At 40.3% G+C, this 7,256-nt stretch overlaps 1 long non-coding RNA gene across 1 annotated transcript; it reads left to right on the top strand.

Annotated features, from left to right (window-relative positions):
* Positions 1-2,585: 2,585 nt before the first annotated feature.
* LOC143667421 (uncharacterized) lies at positions 2,586-5,432 on the top strand. Its single transcript, XR_013168034.1, has 2 exons — positions 2,586-2,834; positions 4,745-5,432. It is a non-coding gene; the product is annotated as an uncharacterized LOC143667421 (long non-coding RNA).
* Positions 5,433-7,256: the final 1,824 nt, after the last annotated feature.

Here is a 7,256-nt window from a genome sequence, read left to right as displayed (position 1 = left end):
CCTCCATCCCTGCCCCTTCCTTCTCTGAGGAATCCAAGCACTTCCATCCCTTCGTGTTCACAAACCCCTATCCCAGTCCCTAAGCCCAAACAACTACCCCAAACCCGGTTTCTGATCCCGCCCCCATCCGAACCCGGCCGGCTATGCTCTGCCCCCTCCCTGTGCGCCTTGCAGGGACCCTGAACATGGAGGTGGCCTGGAAGCTTTTTTGGTTCCTCCTCCTGGGGATCTCCTGGTCACCAACCACGAGTGTGAGTAAACTTCAGACGTGCTCTGCTTTCCTCCTTTTTATTGGACTATTTCTTAATGTGGTTTAAATAACAGCTTTTTTTTTTGCTTGTGGTCTTTGAAAGAGGACTCCGTCCTCCCTAGAGACACGGACCTGAGCAGTTTCTTAAGCAGCCAGGATGGACTCTGGCAGCTGCTGTCCACAAGGAGTTCTGGGTCTTGCTGGCCTTACTTGTTCAATGTACAAGAAAGGTTGAAATGGTGGAAACATGAAAATAAAAACTTTATAGCTTCAAAAAGTAAAGACCGGAAGACATAGTAAAGGCTATTGAATCATCCACTTTAAATGGGAGAAATTGTATGATATGTGAATTATCTCCATGAAGTTGTTTCTAGATCAGGAAGGACCTCTTATTTACTAGGAGTCATGGGTTTTGCACTTGCTTCTGGCAGTTCTGAGTAAGATCTTTCTTCAAGCTCTGTCAAGTTTGGAGTCCTTCCCATGCGCACTTTGTTTTTCCTATGAGTATTCATTTATACTCATAAACGCTTGGCAGCCCTGGGATCGGTGAAACCTAATCACTGTTGTTATTCCTAGTCTGTTAAAAAAAACAAAATGTCATTTGCAGTCTGTATTTTCTTGTCCTTCTTTGATTTAACAACTTCTATGTCATCCCTCTTACCTGCTGCTCCTGGAGGATGTCCCAGGGGCTCTGTTTCCCACCAATTTCATGGATGCTGCCCCAAGAAGCCCATGAGACCTGGAAATCCATGGCTGCATCCTGCTGGGATGTTTTTAATGAGTGGATTCCCTGGAAGGGACATGAACAGCAAGCAGAGAAGTTACTGTCCTTTCTTTAGTAAAAGATGTCTTAGTGAACTGTTGATTTACTCAAAAGAGAAAAGGTCCTTTGTATCTGTAGTTTGTCGAAGAATCCTAAGGGCAGTGTGAAAGTTTTCACTCTCATTCTCAGGAAAAAACAAGGACCCCCAATAGAAAATGAGTAAAAAGAGGTAGAGAGGCAGAGAGAATGGAGATCTGTTTGATCTACATGTACCAGATTCACAGGGAGGACTCTGAGAAGGCCCAGTGTTCAGGAGTAATCCTTCCATTGAGACAGAATCCCAGCTAAATCCCTTCATGCAAGGAAGAAGCCATTCTGTTTCTTTTGAGTCTACTACAGGGGCTGATTGCTTGATAATCTTTATTCTGGAATTTTTTTTTCTGATTCTTTGGGTGCATTTCTCATAGATCAGTTAGGTTGTCTTTCCCTCCCTCAATTTTGAACATTTGGAGGAATTAACCCATCTTGCACTTCCCACCTCCACCATTTTTTAATGGCCATTTCCTCCTGTAGATTCCTCCTATAGATATTTCAGGGACTGTACTGAGGTTCTTTTCATCCCCTTTTAGGGAAGCTTGACCTTAGGACCAGCCAGAGGGACCTTTTGCTCCTGAGTATGTTTCAAGGGAGCTTTGCTAGCCTATCTCATGAAGCAGTAGTGTTCATTGCCCTGGATCACAGTAATTTGTTAACGTGGCTTTGCCTCCTCTAGAGAGTCACATATCCATAAGGGAAGGGTCTGTCCTGGCCCACTGACCTCCTCCAGAGTATTCCTACAGTGGCTCTCATTTACAGACCTCATGAGAGTCACTAAGGCAGAATTTGCTCTACGGAGGCAAATTTCCACCTGCTTTTCAAACAAAAGGAGTAACTCCTTATGAAGGCTGATATATAAAGGCAAACTCAAGCACCACATTGGGGGTGGGAATACAGATTGCTTCCAGTGTGAAGGTAAATGATTCTATAAAATCGCTCATGAGATTATCAGTACTTTGAAACCACTTAGTATATAGAGTTCATGTCATCTATGTCTCAGTGCCAAGGACTAAACAAAGGTAAATATCTTCCTTTTCTTCATGTATTTCTGAATTCTTCCCCTTTTCCAACGTTCTGTCATTCACATTTTCTTCAAAAAGAAAAGTGTGCTTCCCTTAGTCTCTCCTCTCAACTTGAAGAAATTTTTAATTCTCTGCAATTGGCTTTCCAAATGATTGTTTCTGTTTTAGAATTTTTTATGCAATATTTTTTTCTTTCTCAAAGTTTCCAACATTAACCATCAGAAACATGACTTTTAGTGGTCCATTTCTGATACCTGTGTCCTGACAGTTGCCAGATTAACAAGAATGGCCATGACTCGGTATGTTTTTCTAGCTCTTGGTATGTCTTCTGGTCTTTACTTTTTGAAGCTATAAGGTTTTCATTTTCATGTTTCCACCATTTCAACCTTTCTTGTACATTGAACGAGCAAGACCGGCAAGATCCAGAAATCCCTGTGGACGGCAGCTGCCAGAGTCCATCCTGGCTGGTTAAGAAACTGCTCAGGTCTGGGTCTTTAGGGAGGATGGAGTCCCCTTTCAAAGATCACCCACACAAAAAAGCTGTTATTTAAACCACATTAAGAAACAGTCCAGTAAAAAGAAGGAAAGGAAGTTGGCCTTTGGGGCAAGTTGGCCTTTGTCCTTTTTGTGCCCTTGATCTGCATCTTGAACAACTGCACCGAGAGCTACAGCTTCCTCCAGACAGAGACTGCTCAGAGATAAGGTAAGTTTCCCCAGAGCACAAACTTTACCCACTTCAGGTGTGAAGGTTGAAGATGAAAGTGCTGCAGAGTTCAGAGGTTATTTTCTAGACGGGTTTTAATATGTAGTGTCATGGTCAGGTTCATGTGACAACTTGACCAGGTGGTGGTACCTGTTTGTCTGATGGGGCAAGTGCTGGCCTGTCTGTTGCTATGAGGAAATTTAATAGAATAAAATCATGATCACATCGGCTGCATCTGCAGCTGATTCCATTTGTAATCAGCCAAGGGAAGTGTCTTCTGCAATGAGTGATGCTTAGTCTAATCATTAGAAGCCTTTTAAGGAGGATTCAGAAGAGACAGGCTCTTCTTCCTGCTTTGGCCAGTGAGCCTCTCCTGTGGATTTCATCCAGACCCTCCACTGGAGTCATCAGCTTCATAGCCTACCCTATGGATTGTGGACTATAAGTTCCCACCGTTACATGAGACACTTTTATAAATTTTATATTTGCGGATATTACCTGTTGATTCTGTTGAACGCTAACTAATACAACTTGGTACCAGGAGTGGTTCTTAAGAAATAGAATCTTATAAATGGGTTTTTGTGATTGGTTTTCTACTCTGACTCAAAGGCACTAAGGACTTTGATTTCTGTAATCAGAATGATACTGCCAATCTATGGAGTGAGTTGGCAATAGAGATAGTCAAAATATCACCATTTGATTAATCTAATGCTTTGCTTGTATGAAGTCAGGCTCTGGGGAATAATGTTTTTGACACCTTCCCAGAGTTTTGTGGAAATAAGAGGTATAGAGATATTGGCTGGTTGTTGTTAGATACACTGTATACATTAATGAGTGAGCGGGATGGACTCTCCCTCACGTGAGAAGCTTATGTGCTGTTAGACAGATGTAAATGTTTCTATGAGTGTCCTAAAGGAAAATCTTATTTACTGTAGATGTGGACTTGAGATCTCTGAAAATCAGACTCAGAATGCTATTGCTAGAGTAGCAACTTTACAGCATAAACTGAAATCTCAATCTTGCATGGTGTCTGCTGTTAAAGTGAGGGCACTGATTGGAAAAGAGTGGGACCCTGAAAAATGGGATGGTGACATATGGATTGATAATGATGTCAGTGGCAAGGCTGAAACCCTATATCATGCTGAGTCTTCTCTAGATAACCCTGTAATAGTCAACTCTTAGGACATAGCTGCCCCACCTCCAGCCTGCCTTGAGGAGTTGTGTTGTTCACCCAACCTTCACCTGAAGGGATTAGCCCTAGAGTGATTAATCTTGTTTCATCAGATGAAACTGCAAATGAATACCCTGAAGCAGTTGGTTTGGAAGATACTTCTAATTGTTTTCATGGCCCACTCCCACCACCCCTCATTTCTTCCAGACCTATAACTGGACTATAGTCCCAACAGGCCCCTAAAGGTGAGGTACAAAGTATCACACATGAGGAGGTATGTTATACTCCAAAAGAACTGTGTGAGTTTTCCAATTTATATAGACAGTAATCAGGGGAAAATGTGTGGCAATAGATTTTAAGGGTGTGGGATAATGGTGGGAAGAATATAAGGCTGGATCAGGCTAAATTTATCTCCACTAAGCAGGGATTCTGCATTCAATGTTATAGCTCGAGGGGTTAGAAAAGGCATTAACAGTTTGTTTGGAAGGTTGGTTGAAACATGGATCAAAAGGTGGCTGACATTACCTGAGGTTGAAACGCCAGAACTGCCCTGGTATAATGTAGAAGAGGGGATCCAGAGGCTTAGAGAAATTGTAATGTTAGAGTGGATTTATCATGCAAAGCCTGCTTTTATACCCCAGGAATGCCTGGAGGATGCACCTTTTACCGGAACAATGATAAATTTGTGAGAATTGTGCCATCATCCCTAAGAACATCCTTAAGTTGCCTTTCTCTGCAGGTCAGATATTACTGTGGGAGCTGCTGTCACTGAGCTGGAATCCTTAAACACAATGGGGATGACCGGATCCTGAGTTGACAGAAGCCAGGTGGCAGCACTTAATCGCCAAAGACAGGATGGATGTGGCTATTATAGTAGACAGCAAACTCAAAGCAGGAGTCAAAATTGTATGACTCACAGAGATTTGTGGCAATGGCTAGTAAATCATGGGGTACCTAGAAATACAATAGATGGCAGTCTACTAAATTCTTTTTTGAGCTGTATAAACAAAAGTGTTCTATGTCAAATGAACAGAAGTCTAACTTGAATTACAACAACACAGAATTATGGTTCCTTAATCAGTTTCCAGACTTGAAACAGTTTACAGACCCAGAGACCCTTGAATGAAGGGGAGGTCAGGTTCCTTTGGGGGAGAACCCTGTTACACTGCCACAAATTTATGCTGTTAATCTTCCTCCAAGTCTTCCCCAAGGAGACTGACAGTAGTAGTTCCCAGTGCCTACTACCATTCCTGAGGCAGGCAGCTATAAGTGCCTGGTTTTGAGCAGAGTTTGGGGGCAGAACAAATCTGATAACTGGCCACTGACAGAGACAAATGGATATACAACAAATCCAGCCAATAAGAAAATCCTAAGTAACAGAGATAAACTAGCCTCTATAATAAACTAAGCAAAAAAAAAAAAAAAAAGATTCGGATGCTTTGACACCAGCAAAAAATCTTGACTCCTACCAGGAAGAACATAGGTATGGCCAAACCAAAGGAACAAACTAGCACTAAACTAAGATACAGGAATTTAGACAACTAATGAATGATATTAAAACAGATCTAAATCAATTCAACGGGTTGAAGAAAAATATTGAAAAATACATGAATGATATAAAAAAGATGCAGGGTGTCCATACAGAATAACTTGAAAGCTTGAAAAAAACAAATGGCAGAACCAATGGTAATGAAAGACACAATAGAAGAGATGAAAAACAAAATGGAGGCATACAGCAGCTGATTTGATGAGGCGGAATAGAAGACAAGACATCTGAAATTCTACTCACAAAAGAACAGATAGTGAAAAACTGGAAAAATTTGAAGGAACTGAGTAATAACATGAAGCACATGAATATACAAGTTATGGGAGTCCAAGAAGGAAAATAGAAGGGAAAAGGGGAAGAAATAATAGTGGAGGAAATAAGCCCTGAAAACTGCCAACTCTTATTGAAGACATAAAACTACAGGTCCAAGAAGCACAGAAATCCTCAAACAGAATATATCCAAATATACCATGCCAAGATACTTACTAATTAGATTGTCAAATGTCAAAGCGAATTCTGAAAACAGCAAGAAGAAAGTGACCCATTGAATACAAGGGAAGCTTGACAAGACTAAGTGTGGATCTCTCAACAGAAACTACAGAGGAGAGAAGGCAGTGGGATGATATAATTAAGATACAGAAAAGAGAAAAGCTACCAGCCAAGAATTCTCTATTTTGAAGTGCAAATCCACACTTCAGAAATGAGGCAAAATTTGGAACTGTAAGATAGACACTGAGAGAATTTGTGAACAAGAAACCTACTGTACAAGATATGCTAAAGGGAGTAGCACAGGCAGATAGGAAAAGGCGGGAGAGAGAGGTTTGAAGAAGAGCATAGAAATGACAATTAGCAGGAAGGGTAAATAATAGGTCTAAAAGGGAGAAAAGTAAGACAACAGATAAAATCTAAAAGAAACATAGTTGGAAAAAGTACCATCTTTATGGTAATAGCATTAAATATTAATGGATTAAATTCCCCAATGAAAAGACATAGATTGGCAATATGGAAACAAAAAGTAGGATCCTTCTCTATGCTGTCTACAAGAGACTCACTTAAGATGCAAGGACAAAAACAGCTTGACAGTGAAAGCTTGGAAAAAGAGATTCCATGCAGACAATAAAAAGAAAAAAAATGGGGGTAGCTACACTAATATCACACAAATTAGACTTCAAATGTAGAACAAACAAACAAAAAAAGACAAGAAGGTTACTGTATAGTAATAAAAGGAACAATTCATCATGATGACATAATAATCATTAATATCTATGCACTGAGCCAAAGTGCCAGATATACATGACACAAACATGGATAACAATGAAGGGAGAAGTAGACACTTTTACAATAGTAGTTGAAGACTTCAATACACCACTTTCATAAATGGGTACAACACCTAGACAGAGGATCAATAAGGAAATAGAGATCTTGAATAATATGATAAATTAGCTAGACTTAACAGATATTTACAGAATAATGCAGCCAAAAATCCCAGGATACACATTCTTCTCAAGTGCTCATGGGTCATTCTTCAGGACAGACCATGTATTGCATGAAGCAGATCCCAGTAAAATTAAGAATATCAAAATTATACAAAGCTCTTAAGTTGGAAATCTGTAACAGATGGAAGCCTGTAAAATTCACAAACTCACAACATACTCTTAAACAACCAGAAGGTCAAGGAAGAAATTACAAGAGAAATCAATAAATA

This window comes from Tamandua tetradactyla, chromosome 23, assembly GCF_023851605.1.
Source record: "Tamandua tetradactyla isolate mTamTet1 chromosome 23, mTamTet1.pri, whole genome shotgun sequence".
NCBI lineage: Eukaryota > Metazoa > Chordata > Mammalia > Pilosa > Myrmecophagidae > Tamandua > Tamandua tetradactyla.
This window is presented reverse-complemented; position numbering and strand designations above follow the sequence as displayed.